The following is a 15637-nucleotide window of genomic DNA, read 5'->3' as shown; positions in this document are numbered from 1 at the left end:
AGGAGAGGTGAGGGTTGGGGTGAAGTGTGGACAAGATCCCTTCCCACAGCTGAAATGTCAACACGTGATGATATGGAAGCTCTATAGTTTACCTACCCTAAGCCCCACCCTGCATAAGACCCAGATTGCAAGCACTGCGTGCCATCTCTGTGAACACTAGCACCAGCTCTTACTATCTGTCCAAGAAAGCATGTGGGTATGGAGGATTAATTTTTGTTCTCGATAAATTGACCACTAGGCATTCTCAAAAGCTTTGATCAAGTAGGTAGGTGATGGCCACTTTGGCAATACCACTTTGGAGCTTTGCTTCAGAAACGCTTTCCTAATACTCTTAGGCTCCACATCTTCTGAACATTAATGTTCTCAAATGCCTTATGGCTCCCTGAGAAACTAGGTCTTATCAAACCAGTTGAGGATAAAATAAGTATAATCAAATAATCGTCAAGTGAAATACTTAGAGTTAACTGCCTCATACTTTTTTTGTCTTTTCAATCCTTTGGCTTATGGCAAGATTGCATGTTTACTAAATTCTCAAGTTGTTTGCTCTGGGCATCTATTGACTGAAAGATGTTGGGAAATGACCATCTCTTGACCTGTACAAGCCGACTTTCAGTTGTCTAGTTTTTAATTATTTTAAAGTATCAGTACTATGAACATCATCACTTAAATTGCTACCTGATGAGTACTTATCTTTGGGTTTCTTCTTCATCTTATTTTTTTTTTTTTATTGGCTGCACCCATGGCATGTGGAAGTTCCCATGCCAGGAATTGTATCTGAGCTGCAGGTGCAATCTTCAGTTGTGGCAACACCAGATTCTAACCCACTGCACAGGGCTGGGGATTGAACCTATGCCTCTGCAGCAACCCTAGGCACTACAGTTGGATTCTTAACCCACTGCATCACAATGGGAACTCCAGGTTCTTCTAAGTGGATCTGCCTTAAAGCTCTGGTATCTTGAAAACTGACTATAAATGTTATTCCGTGGCTAAGGACCCTGTTTTTGCCTGTTTAAGGCACTTGCCCAGAATGTAGGCCTTCCTTCAGCCTGTCCACTTTTGGAGAATTGCTTGGCCTCTTTAAGCCAAACATGAGGATAATTAGCCCAGGGTTCAGATAAGCAGACCTAATAAAGCATCCCAAATAGGAGCCAGTTCTTCTTTCTTTCTCTGCCTTTTTAATACCAGAAAGCCAAATTCTCAGGATTGAATCCTGCGTAAGAATGTTCTAATGGTTTCACTGTTTTGTTTGCTTGGATTGTCATCTGTGCAGATAACTTTGCATTTGCATCACTAATAGACTTCTTTCAAAGGGAAAAGACATTTCAGTAGGGCTGAATCTTTAAAGTTGTGTCTGTTCCATTTTGGCAGGGCCAAGCTAGGCCTTTAGAAAAGACATGGATTTGCATGTAAGGGCCTGATTTGCCATATGGATTACAACATAAATAAAAGGGCTTTTGCAATCAAGAATAAAATATTTGTCCTTTGTAGTATATACATAGAGCCAAAGCCGAAGTCTTTTTTTTTTTTCTAACATTCCTCAATTTCACTAGAAGTAACACTAATAATCACACTTTCTTTGAATCAGAGAAATAGCATCCCTCTTCTACGATTAGAAGCATTCTTAGAAGTCATAAACTGCTTCTACAGCATCTCTCATGAATTTACTGCTGCTGGAATACCTTCAGTAAAGTAGAACTCACTGTTCTAAAACACCCTGCTTCATTATGAGATGGTGGTAGTGAATAGTCATAAAATAATAGAAAAAATATATGTTAACATTCCCACGTGCTTAAAGAGTGCCAGGAACTGAGCCAAGTCCTTTCCATGTATTATCTCACTTAATTCTCACAACTTGATTACAACTTGATGGCATTATTAGCTCCAATTTTTTTTTTTTTTGAGGCACAGATTAAGCTGCTCAAGGCAACACAGCTGAAATTTGAGCAGAGGTAGTATGACACAAGGGCCAGACTGTTAGCTAGTAGCCTGTAGTTAAAGTATACTTTAAAATTTTTCTCTCATGCTAAGCCAAAATCTCCCTCCCTGTAACCATTTGAGTCAGTGATGATTAGATTCCAGTGGTGCAAAGTACAAAGAAGAAAAACCACTGTGCCTGCCCTCAAGAAATTTGCAGTCTCACAAAGCAGAGGAGGGGCATAAATGTAGACGGGAAGGTATAGGAATGATGCTAAAGCTAAATCTTGAAGATTATTTTGGAGTTTGCCAGACGGACATAGAGGAGGTGGCCACTTAGCCCAAGCCCTTAAAGTACTCACCCATATTAAGCATCAAACGCAGTAGGAAGTACATAAAGGCTAAGATGGGCAGTGGCGGTTGTCACCATATCCAGACCATCTTTCTGTTAGCACATCCCCCACGGGTCTGTGGCTTAGAAATTCCTTGGTCTCCACACCAGCTTTCAGTTTCATCCTCAGGACATCTTGTCTAATAACCCACTGGATCCCCTTTGGCTCATTGGCCTTATATCCACCACTCACATTTTCAATATACCAGCAGCTTTGGGAAAGGAATCCTGAGCCAACCTGAGCTCAAAAAGGACTCACTGAAGTAAAGCCATCCACTACAGAAGGAGAATAAGACCCCTGCATGTCTGTGAAACAATATGAGAAACTTTGAGGAGGTTATATAGCCTGGCCTAGCTATCACAGCTCTGAGCCTGGCTACCTGGGTTCAAATTTCATTTCTGTCTTCAGTAAGAAGGCAGTAATAAGGGGAAGTTATTTCAAACTGGAGCTATTAAAAGAGTCAAAAGGAGAATACGTGGGGGTTCCTGCTGTAGCACTGCTGGATTGGCAGTGTCTTGGGAGTACTGAGACACAGGTTTGATTGCCCAGCATGGTGGGTTAAGGGTCCAGCGTCGCCAAAGCTGTGGCTTGGGTCACAATTTTGGCTCAGATCTGATCCCTGGCCTGAGAACTCCATGTCCCTTGTAGTAGTACTGGCACCACAGTAATCATGCAAAGTATTAATTAGTGTTATTTTTGAGTACATTTTAGAATGTTTTAGATGGTAACAGTCATGAGGATAGGGATGGAGATATAATTGAGGAAGCAAATGCAATAACACATGTAAGAGACCGTGAATTAAGGCCAGGGATGGCTAGGTTGGAGAGGAGGGAGAGAAACCAAGAAATAATTAGAAGATGGAATTGCCAGTTTCTGGGAGGTAAGGGAGCAGGAGACATGAATGATAAGTAGGTTTCTGTCTTAAACAATTGAGAAGATCCCAAAAAGATGATAGCATTTGCTATAATAAGAGGAACTGGGGATATTTGGGGGAGGATTTTTTATTTTTTATTTTCTTTTTTGTCTTTTTATGGCCTTACCCACAACATATGGAGGTTCCCAGGCTAGGGGTCTAATTGAAGCTACAGCTGCCAGCCTACACCACAGCAACCCCAGATCTGAGCCACATCTGCGACCTACACCACAGCTTATGGCAACGCCCAGGGATCAAACCCGCAATCTCATGGTTCCAGGTTGTCTTTGTTTCTGCTGCACCACAGCAGGAACTCCTGGGCGAGGATTTTAACGCTGGATCAAAGCAGATGATTCTGTTTTGTATCTGTTAAGTTTGAGGTGCTCAAATAAAAAATGTAAAATAATTGATACATTTTATACTTAGCACTAATGAAAATTAGAGTTGAAACTTAGAAAAGAGGTCAGGGATAATTTTTAAATTTGAAGAATTAGAGTTCAGAAATATTTATTGAGCATCTATTGTACGCCAAACATATATTGGGTTTTGGCAATGCAATGGTCCCTGAACTCAAGTTAGGGATATAGACAAGTTCTCAGATAATTTCTTGACAGTGAGATAAGTACTAGGGGGCAGACAAGCAGAACAAGAAGGAGGTGTTTGATGTCACTTGGCCTAACAATTTGGTTCTTTTTCAGTGACTATAAATATTTTTAATATATTTAAAAGGAAAATTTTAAAAGCATGTATTCAACATTTATTTACTGATGAGGTGGAGTGCTGCATGGGGAGTGGGTGCAGGTGGAAGTCCTCAGGTACCAGCTCTCAGCTTCCACTCTGTTATTCTGAGCAATTCAGCTCTGCTCCCAAATTTGCTTACCTCCCAGCACAGTGTGTCTCAATGAAGGTTTCATTAGCATTTAGGGTAGGACAGCTCTTCCTTGTGTGGGACTGTCCCCAAGGATCATAACATCTCTGCCACCCATTAATACTGCTCTGAGTTATGCTGACATCATTGGAGAACTATCACCCACACCAGACTATCATAGAATTCCTGTTTTATATAGTATATTCCCTGAGAGAAGTTCTGATATGTGAAATATTGTCCCTCATTACATTTCCAGTATTAAGATCTGAGTCATGTTTCACTGCCCTCTGTATATGCATGACAAAGATTCTACCTGCCCTTTATTATATAGTTCTTGGTCACATAAGGGGACACTGAATCTAGTCTTTGCAGACTATGGACACCTTCACAGAGGAAGGGACCTCTAAGCTGAGACTTGAAAGACGAGTAGAGAATTAGCCAGGTAAGAAGGTATACTCCATATTGAGAGTAGAAAGTTTACACTCAAAGTAGCTCTTTGGGGTGAATAACAGATGAGGCCAGAGTAATAAACAAGGACCATTCCTTCGAGGGATATGCAAATTGTTTTAAGTAATTTGGATTTTTTTGTTAAAAACACGTGGGAGCTATTGCTGGGTTTTCAGCACGGGAGTGGTATAATCTTATTTGTGCCTTAGAAATATCCCACTAGCTACAGGTGGTAAATGAATTGAAGGCAGGTGGCAAGACTGGAGATGAGATGGAGGTTAGGAGACCCTTGTAGCAGGTGAGAGAAAATGATGACCTGAGTTAGCATATGGTATGAGTGTCAACATTCAGTGATGGTAGTGTTTGAAATTGTAGGTTGAGATGAATTCTCATAGGGAAGATGTATGGAATAGGCAGAAAATGGGATCCTAGAGAACCCCAACATTCAGAGTGTGAGCAAAAGAAGAAAACTCAGCAAAGGAGGCCAGGAAGGTGGCACCTGGTATGTCATGTAGAAATGGAGTTTTGTGTAGCAGCCATAGAAATGCAGCACTCTGGACTCCCTTCAAAGAAGCACCTGCTGTAAGGAGTGTGCCTGACAGCCTCCAGCCACCATGTCTTCTGGATCCATCATAACGTTGATGCAGAGGTCTGGCCCTCCCCAGATGCTCCCAGCCAATGACTGAGCTTTGTTGACCATTCTTCATCGACCTCACTAAGCCTTTCTCAGAGCTGCTCTGCAGTCTAAGACTCTTCCCTCTTACTCCTGCTCCCAGTTCGCTTTATTCTTCACAGCTGTTTCCACACAAAAGTCTCTTGCATTTCTAATTCTACTCTACCATCTTTGGAACTAGTTCAGTTAGTATCCATGAAACAAAGAAGGAGGGAATTTTAAGGGAGAATGATCATCTGCGTTAAATGCCAAAGAGAGTCTAAGTAGGAAGGAGGTAAAAAGTATCATTAGATTTGTCATCATGGGGGTCAGTGCTGACCTAACTATTGACGTTCATAGTTTCACTTTTCCTATTGTGTCTCCTCTTATATTCTTCCAGATCCCCTTCAGCCTTTCTTAGACATCATAGTCTTCATATATTTCATCTGAACCTCCCTCATATAGACACATTTAATGTATTAATATCTTTCTAAACTCTGGTACAAGCACAGTATTCCACATGCAGTCTGGGCAGTGTTGATTACAGGAGGACTATAACTACCTATTATCTCAACACTATATTGTAGCCTAAACTATGAATCAGTTTTTTATAGTTGCAACAAACTCAGGGCCACTGTGCTGCCAAACTCCAGGAGATCAGATTATAAATCTATAATTATACAATTTTCAGGTCCAGTCTGGCCCCTGGGTCCCCATCAAGAAACATCTCCAAAAAGCATATTTACTCCCCTGTGAGTTAGATCATCAGATGTGTTCTTGATCCCCATTGTCATAAAGTGCCAGGGACGAGAAGCCTGGTGTCATAGATTCTACAATGAAGTTCCCGCCCCGCCTGCAGTTTATCAGATTGCAAATCATCCTCTCATCACCAAGGAGAGATACCAACAAAGCAGAACACAAAATATCTCTACCCAGTGTTGCTACCAGGTGAGATCTTGTAGACAAGAACCTCCTATCTTTTTGAAAAGCCAAGATTTCAAGGGGGGTGCTTTTGGGCCTGCACTTTAGGTAATTGATATCTTCTTAGACACAATTAATTCTTGAGGGGTACAGGCTCTCTAAAAAACTGACAACAGGAGTTCCCGTCGTGGCGCAGTGGTTAACGAATCCGACTAGGAACCATGAGGTTGTGGGTTCGATCCCTGCCCTTGCTCAGTGGGTTAACGATCCGGCGTTGCCGTGAGCTGTGGTGTAGGTTGCAGACGCGGCTCGGATCCCGCGTTGCTGTGGCTCTGGCGTAGGCCGGTGGCTACAGCTCCGATTCAACCCCTAGCCTGGGAACCTCCATATGCCGCGGGAGCGGCCCAAGAAATAGCAACAATAACAACAACAACAACAAAAAGACAAAAGACAAAAAAAAAAAAAAAAAAACTGACAACAAAGTATTGAAGTACTTTTAATACTTATAAATACAAAGTAAGGAAGGGCAGGCTGAATATAGGCTGGATACAAGATATATGCCAAGATAATCTTACTGACGAAACTCCTAATTATATTCACCTTTTATCCCTTGATGGGTTAGAGCACAGTGTTTCCCTGGTTCCCTTTCCTATAACATCTAGCCTAAAATTGCCCTTGGTTAAAGGGTATTGCCCAGTTCCCTAGTTCTCAAGTACAGAGTAAGGCCACTGTTGGGCCAAACTGAGTTGACCCAGAGCAAATGTGGTTACATGCAGTGAGGTTCCAGGGTAGATTACGGCCCAGCATGTTACCCTGCTGGTCTTGTCTTTAGAAGCTTTATTCTAGTTATAATTATACCCTTAGGAGGACTCCAACCCCCGCTCCCAGCAAAACCTGTAGTAAAGCAATCCACTCATCGATCTAGAAAGTTCGCCTCTTTAGGAAAAAAAAAAATCCACTAATTTGGTTTAAACATAGATTGGATTTTTTTTCCTGATCAAAACAGACCCCCCCCCCAAAAAAAAGAGGAAGAAGAAGAAGAAATAAAAAGCCCCAGTTAAGATAGTGTACCAGGAGTTTTTCATTATTCCTTACCCCCTGCTCATAGCCCATGACAGATGTGAAGGTAACCCACTTCTCAAGCTGACCCAGATCTCTGCCCCAGGAAACAAATCTGTTTGCTGGGCCTGAGCTCATGGCAAAGCCCAGCTAGATCAAGGCCACTTCTCAGCATTAGAGCCAAAACTTCAGACTGGAATCTGACCATCTGGGTTACTTAAACACACTGTTTTTTAAAAATTATGTTTAAATTAAGACTCGTCTGGTAGTATGAACGTTCCCAGCTGAGCATCTGATCCCATCAGAAATATTTTAAACATGTGTTGATGGAATAATTGTTCTCATTGTAAAAGGAATGGAAGGAAGGAAACTCATGAAAATTTCCCCACTGCTTTGTATTTCATTTACAAATGGCTAAGCTCATATGAAATTTGTGAATCATCCTTCTCAGCATAAGTGTGGAGCTGTGTACAGGCATTCTCTCTGTCTCAACATCAACACCATTAACTGGGCATCGATATCTGAAAATGTTTGTATGAACTTTTAATACCTAATATTATAACACTCTTACATTGCTGATGCCAATATTCAGGACTTACCTCTCACCTAAAGAGAGTCCTCTTTGGCCCTTCCAAATAAGTCCAAACACCATGTCTGCAAATCTGAGCAAAGTCTGTTTTTTTTTTTTTGCCATGGGGTACAAGCCTTTTAATTAGTCTCTCTGGCCCCATTCTCTTCTGATAATACCACACCTGGCCAAGAAATATGCTTCTTAAAATGCCAACAATGGAAATATGGAAGTCCTGGGGGAAGCTAAATTTGGAATGAGTGTGAACTCACTTTTAAGCATACTCGGTTTGAGAAGATGAAAGGGCATTAAGGAGAAGCCATTGCAAAGATAGTGACAGATTTAGAAAGTGCAACAGGAAATTAGACCATGACATGTAAATTTGAGTCATACAAAGAATGATGGTGGAATCATGAGATTTCTAAGTGAGAGTCAGAGTGTAGAGCAATGGTGAGCAAATTTTTTTTTTTTTTTTTTAATGAAGGCCACTTGAGAAGAGTAGAAAATGTTTCTGGATCTTGTTTTTTAAACATTTAAAGGGAAAATAATGTTACTGACCTCCATAAAAAAAATTTATGCTGTGGGATGATTTATTAAGATATGACTATGTATCCATTCTCCCCCAGGCAGTGTTTTCCAGCTTGCTTTTGCTTCGTGTATTTGTGATATGGAATTTAAGCAAAGGATAGTGGAGACGTGATAGTGGGGAAATGAGAAGAGAAGGGAGATAATTTATCCAGAAAGGACCTAAATCTACCTTAAAGGCATTAGAAGAAAGCGAGAAGGGAGAAAATAACCAAGAGCCCAATAAATTGGGTCCTAGAGAAAGAGTATGTAGGTTTATATTTGGGGACTAGAGAGAATAGAATGGAACTCAAGATTATGGTGTATCTTTATATGTGATCCTGAACAGAGTCTGAAGTAGGTGGGATCCTGGGATTAATTAGGTTTGCAATAAGAATGCCAATGAGAAATTTGTCAGTACTTCTGAACCACTTAAATATTATCTGGTCATATCTGAGAAGTCACAACACAGAAGTAGCTTTCAAACCTTTTATGACAATTTGTATCGCCTTTTAGCATTTAGAAATGTTTTCATAATTATATCTCATTTTATCTTTGGAATGGGTCTTTTATTATCATCCCTAGTTTACTAGTGGGGAAATCGAAGATTAGAGGAGTGAAAACCAGAAGCAAGTCAGGGTTTATAATTAGTTCCAGTCAATTTAACATCTAAACTGAGCTTTGATTACTGAGTTTCAGGTTGTATTAGATATTGGAGCTGCAAAAATTAATAAAATATGCACCCAACCCTCAACCACTAAACCAGTCCTTTCTTTGCTCTTCTCCAGTTCTCTCCTAGAGGTTTGATATCTCCTCTTAACTCAGGCTGGACTGGTTCATGGTTGGATCTAAAGCTGAGCATCACCTACACAGTGAGCTAATTTACAGGAAGAACTGACTCTGGGGTACTCTGGCTGTTTTGTGCCTATGATGTAGTCATCAGAGTTGCAAAAGTAAGGAAGAAATGGGAAATATCATACACTATGGGGAGGAGAATAAATTGGTACAACCACGTCAGAAGGCAATTTTTCATTATTTATTAAAGCTAAGGATGGCCTTAGAATCTTACAGCCTAACAATTTCACTTCTTTGTACATACAAGAAAGTCTCCCTCAAATGCAGGAGACAAATAGACACCGAAGCATTGTCTATAACAGGAAAATAATTGGAAACAACCTAAATGTTCATCAACCTGAGAATGCATAAGTAAATTGTTGTATGATGACATAGTGGAATACAATATTATAGTTAAATGAACTAGAACTAGAACTAGAATATGCATAAATCTCAACTAATAGAATATTGAGTGAAAAAAAGAAAGTGGTAGAGGATTCATTAAGTATGCCATTGTGTATTAACTTTTTTTTTGGCCATGCCTGTGGTGTGTGGAATTTCCCGGGCCAGGGATCCAGCTTTCGCCTTAGCCAGATCCTTAATCCATTGAACCACAAGAGTACTCCTGCATTAAATGTAAATACATGAAACAGTACTACATATTTCCATTTACCATAAACATTTAAAAATGTTCGTGATAGGAGTTCCTGTTTTGGCTCAGTGGTTAACGAATCCAACTAGGAACCATGAGGTTGAGGGTTCGATCCCTAGCCTTGCTCAGTGGGTTAAGGATCCAGCGTTGCCATGAGCTGTGATGTAGGTTGCAGACATGGCTCTGATCCTGTGTTGCTGTGGCTCTGGCATAGACCAGCAGCTACAGCTCCGATTGGCCCCCTGGCCTGGGAACCTCCATATGCTGTGGGAAGCGGCCCTAGAAAAGGCAAAAAGACAAAAAATTAAAAAAAATAAAAATATGTGTGATAATGGTGAATTCCAAATTTAAGATAGTTCCTACCTTCACTGAGAAAGTAGGGAAATGATAGAGTACATAGAAGCCTTTAGCCAGATTTTTTGTTGTTGTTTTTTAACGGGTGGATTTGAGGCAAATATAGCAAACAGTAAATATGTGACAAAGTGGATAGGAAAGATAAAAGAACTTGTTATATAATTTTCTATATTCTGTATTCTTGGAATATTTCGTTTAAAAGTATCTGTGGAAGTTCCCATTGTGGCTCAGTGGATTAAGATCCTGACTAGTATCCATTAGGATGTGGGTTTGATCCCTGGCCTTACTCCGTAGGTTAAGGATCTGGCATTGCTGTGAGCCGTGGTGTAGGTCACAGACATGTCTCAGATCCTCTGTTGCTGTAGCTGTGGTGTAGGCCGGTAGCTGCAGCTTGGATTCAACCCCTAGCCTGGGAACTTCCATATGCCATGGGTATGGCCCTAAAAAGACGAAACAAAAAAAAGCAACTGTACATCTCACACCCTGGAATTCTGGGATTTTGTGTTTTTTAGTTGGTGCAGAATTTTCTTTTTTCCCCCTTTTCCCAAGCTGAAATTCCATCCATTCTTTGATGTGTACCTCATCTCACTACCTTATTGAGAATTTCTGTGACAATCTTCTCAGATCATACTATGCTCTTGCTTTTCTAAACCATCGTGGGTCCATAAAGTTCATGTTATGTATGTATGACCAGATTCTTTCATACTGTTATTTAAATACATATTGTCTTGTTTTAATATTTAACTTTATTGTGCATAAGCCTTGTTTCTCCATTTATACTGTAAGAGCCATAAGAGCAGGGACAATGTCTTAAATGTCTTTAATTCTTCCCCAGTGCCCAGTGGAGCCTAACCAGATACTGATTAAAGAGCAGTGATATATAAACCGATAATTACAACCCGTCCTATACAACCTTTACATAGAAAGTTGAAAACACTAGTTTGAGCTACATTTGCTTTTATTTTCCAAGAGAGAGAATACTAATGAGCTGTGAAATGACCAAAAATTATGCAGCAGAAGGGAAAAGAAGAAATAACGGGTTTGTATATTACACATTCTGGATAATCAGCTCTTGAATGATTAAGTGTGGATGATCTCTTATGGGGAAAAGCAGATTCAAAAAATTCATGTTATGACTGTTGAATGGTTTTATAGGTTGTATCTAGTTTTCAGATAATCGTAGGTCAAACTTACAAATTACTTTGGGAGCACCCGCTATGGCACAATGGGGTTGGCAACATCTTGGGAGCGCTGGGATATGGGTTGGATCCTGGCCCAGCACAGTGAATTAAGGATCCAGCATTGCTGCAACCTTGGCTTCGTACTGAGGCTGTGGCTCAGATCTGATCCATGGCCTGGGAGTTCCATATACCGCAGGAAGTCCAAAAAAAAAAAGGAAAAACAAAGTATTTTGGAAAAACACTCCTCTTATGATGCATAATTATAACCAAATATACCTTGTTATTATTCTGCCTTCATTCCAGCGTTTGTTGGACTAAACATGGGAATGGTAATCCAGGGAAAAAAACTAAAAAACAAAAGATGTACCACTTATGGAATCAGGAAAGGATTTTTGGAAAAAAAATTTTCTTTGAGTTCAATTTAACCTTAGTCCATCTTGTAAAAAGTGCTTGGTACTTAAGGTAACCACCTTACCTGACACCGCAGAGTAAAAGATTAGTCTATAGCAACCCATGATGAAAGCTAAAGAACATAATAAATGTTATGAAGTCCAGAGGTCTGGACTTCATTATATCTTCTCAAAATGAAAAGTCAGTTAGCATAGGATGAGATAATTTAGGAATCAGTAAAGTTACTTTTAACGAAAGCAGCAGGTGCTATGATCTATTTCAAAACTACTACCATTTTGTCCCTGGAGTGTTTTCCTAATGGACCTTTGTGATGTTTTATTAATCCAGGCCACTATCTCATGGTTCTTTGGTCCAAGTGCTACAATCCCAAAATACAGTTCCTTAAATTAAACCTTACCTACATCTGTATTTATGTCTGCCTTTAAAAACATTTTTATTGTGGTTGATTTACAGTGTTGTGTTAATTTCTGCTGTACAGCAAAGTGATTCAGTTATACATATATATATATTCTTTTTAATATCCGTTTCCATTATGGCTTTATCACAGGATATTGAATATAGTTCCTTGTGCTATGCAGTAGGACCTGTTGTTTATCCATTTTATATATAATAGTTTGCATCTGTTAATCCCAAATTCCCAATCCATCCCCCTCCCACTCCCCCTTGGCAACCACAAGTCTGTTCTCTATGTCTGTGAGTCTGTTTCTGTTTTGTAGATAAGTTCATTTGTGTCATATTTTAGATTCTGCATATAAGCGATACCATATGGTTTTTGCCTTTCTTTTTCTGATTTACTTCACTTAGTGTAATAATCTCTAGGTACATCCATGTTGCTGCAAATGGCATTATTTCATTCTTTTTTATGTCTGAGTAGTATTCTATTGTGTGTCTGTGTGTATGTATGTATGTATATATGTATATATGACATCTTTATCCATTCATTTTGATGGACATTTGAGTTCTTTCCATGTCTTGTCTCTTGTGAATACCGCTGCAGTGAACATTGGGGTACATGTATGTTTGAATTATAGTTTTGTATGGATATATGCATAGGAGTGGGATTCCTGGATTATATGGCATCTCTCTATTTTTTTTTTTTTTTTTGAGGAACCTACCTACTGTTTTCCATAGTGGCTACACCTGTTTACATTCCCACCCACTGTGTAGGAGGGTTTTCTTCACACTCCAGCATTTGTTATTTGTAGACTTATTAATGATGGCATTCTGATTGGTATGACGTGGTACTTCATCATAGTTTGGATTTGCATTTCCCTAATAATTAGCATTGAGCATTTTTCATGTGTTTTTTGGCCATCTATATGTCTTCTTTGGAGAAATGCCTATTTAGGTCTTCTGTCCATTTTTTGATTGGGTTTTTTTTTGTTGTTGTTGTTATTGAGCTGTATGATATTCCCAATATTTTGGAAATTAAGCCCTTGTGGTCACATCCTTTGCAAATATTTCCTCTCAGTCTGTAGGTTGTCTTTTTCATTTTGTTTATGGTTTCCTTTGCTGTACAAGAGCTTATAAGTTTGATTAGGTCTTATTTATTTATTTTGGCTTTTATTTCAATTGCCTTGGAAGACTGACCTAAGAAAATATTGGTACAATTTGTATATGACTGCATTCTTAGTTCTACAGTGTGCTTCAGGGAGGTTATATCTTTGAAATTATTACCCCTCTCTATCTCTGTCATTTGTGTCCTGACAAAGAAAACTAAAGATACAAAATTATTTTGCAGTTTGATAAGAGATCATATATTCCTTCATGTTCAGCTCATTTGTAGGCATTAATGTTCAAGCAAAGCCTTAAAGTGGTGGACAGAATATTTTTATAGTAATAATGAACCTTACCATTGAGCTCTACCATTTTCCCTTAAATAAAGAGAAGCAAGAGAAATACTGTTATACAGATAATATGGCCAATGAATACACTGGGTTCTCAAAGTTCCCTAAAGGATAAGTGTGTATAACTTGGAACTGATTTTCCATGGAACTAGTGTGATTAATTATGGTTACATTCTAAGTCCTGGCCACAAAACCCAAGTAAAATTAGTAGATCTGGCAGTTGATTAAGAAATAACCTCTGTTTTCTTGTCATGGGCTGTCATGGAAAAATAAGTATTTGTCCCTTCTCTTCTCTAGAGGGAAGGTTAAAATGTGGTGATTTTCTAAAATCTTAGAGAGGCAGAAGAGTCAATTATCTGGAAGGAGAAGTGTTCCTAGAAAGTGGGAATGGCTTGACTTCAGGAGAATTTGGATCTCTTGAGTATAGAGGAGGAGAGACCAGACAAGGGTCAGTTTCCATAAATGGGGAAGACTCATGTCCACTCCCAAATAACAGATCAAAATGGTGCAGACCTCTCATGGGGATGCCAGCAAGGATATGTTGTCTCAGAAGTAGTAAAAGTATTAATTTATACTAAGCTGAAACAAATCAAGGGTACCTGTTGTAAACTCCATGGTTGCTATTAAGAGAATAGTAAAAGTAGGAGTTCCCATTGTGGTGCAGTGGAAACAAATCCAACTGGTAATCATGAGATTTCTGGTTTGATCCCTGACCTCACTCAGTGGGTTAAGGATCCAGAGTTGCCATAAGCTATGGTGTAGGTTGCAGCCATGCCTCGGATCCTGTGTTGCTGTGGCTGAGGTGTATGTTGGCAGCTGTAGCTCTGATTCGATCCCTAGGCTGGGAACCTCCACATGCTGCAGGTGCGGCCCTAAAAAGCAAAAAAAAAGAAAGAAAGAAAGAAAGAAAGAAAGAAAGAAAGAAAGAAAGAAAGAAAGAAAGAAAGAAAGAAAGAAAAGGAAAAGGAATAGTAAAAGTATATATAAATAATAAAAATATAGAAAACAATAATACAAAGAAAACATTCAATTAAGCCAAAGGAAGGCAAGAAAGACAATAGGGAGGAATGAGTAACAAGTGGAATAAATAGAAGCTAAGAGAATTCCCATTGTGGTGCAGTGGAAACCAATCCATTTAGGAACCATGGGGTTGTGAGTTCAATCCCCTGGCTTCGCTCAGTGGGTTAAGGATCCAGCATTGCTGTGAGCTGTGGTGTAGGTCACAGAGGCGACTTGGGTCTGGTGTTGCTGTCGCTCTGGCGTAGGCCGGCAGCAACAGCTCTGATTAAACCCCTAGCCTGGGAACCTCCATATGCCGCAGGAGCGGCCCTAGAAAAGGCAAGAAGGCAAAAAAAAAAAAAGAAGAAAAACTAAAATAGTAGAATGTTAGCTATCAACCCCAATATATCATTAATTACCATAAATATAAATGGCATAATGATCTATTAAAAAATGAAGATTTCACACTAATTTTGTTTATCTTTATTTATTTATTTACTTATTTATTTATTTTGATGTGGAATCTCAGTTCCCAGACACTGGTCACAGTGGTGAAAGTGCCAAGTCCTAACCACTAGGCCACCAGGGATTTTCATGCTGGTTTTAAAAATATATGTGCTTTTTACAAAAGCTGCAAGAGTAATAATCTAAAATTATAGCACAGAATAGTTGTAAATCAACTATAATTCTAAAAATAAAAAAACAGAATAGTTTAAAATAAAAGAATAAAAAGACATTGTATGCAGTCACCGACACAAAGAAAGCTTGTATAGCTATAAATAACATAAAGTAGACTTTAAGGAAAGAAGCATTATTAGAAACGAATTTTACAGTAATAAAATATTAAGCCATCAGGAAGGTATAACACTTCTAATTTTGCACATAACTAGCAATATACTACAAAATACAAGAAGCAGCAAAAAAAAAAAAAATGCCAATACTTGAGGGAGAAATAAACAAATCTACTATAGCAGTAGGAGCTTTTAACACATCTCTCAAAAACTGAGAGAATAGGAGACAAAAATTCATAAGGATACACAACATTTAAACAACATGACTAA

At 39.1% G+C, this 15637-nt stretch overlaps 2 long non-coding RNA genes across 3 annotated transcripts in view; one reads left to right on the top strand and one right to left on the bottom strand.

Moving 5' to 3' along the window:
- LOC146404863 (uncharacterized) overlaps positions 1 to 15637 on the top strand; it is an 83719-nt gene that overhangs the window by 1496 nt on the left and 66586 nt on the right. The window lies entirely within an intron of this gene.
- LOC146404864 (uncharacterized) lies at positions 3363 to 7158 on the bottom strand. Its single transcript, XR_014842165.1, has 2 exons — positions 6580 to 7158; positions 3363 to 6273 (listed from the first exon to the last, which is right to left on the bottom strand). It is a non-coding gene; the product is annotated as an uncharacterized LOC146404864 (long non-coding RNA).

This window comes from Sus scrofa, chromosome 3, assembly GCF_054392235.1.
Source record: "Sus scrofa isolate SSC_HxYL_T2T_F1_AM1 chromosome 3, Sscrofa_HxYL_maternal_Yorkshire_Landrace_v2.0, whole genome shotgun sequence".
Lineage (NCBI taxonomy): Eukaryota > Metazoa > Chordata > Mammalia > Artiodactyla > Suidae > Sus > Sus scrofa.
Note: the sequence above shows the minus strand (reverse complement) of the source record. Positions and strands in the feature narration are given on the sequence as shown.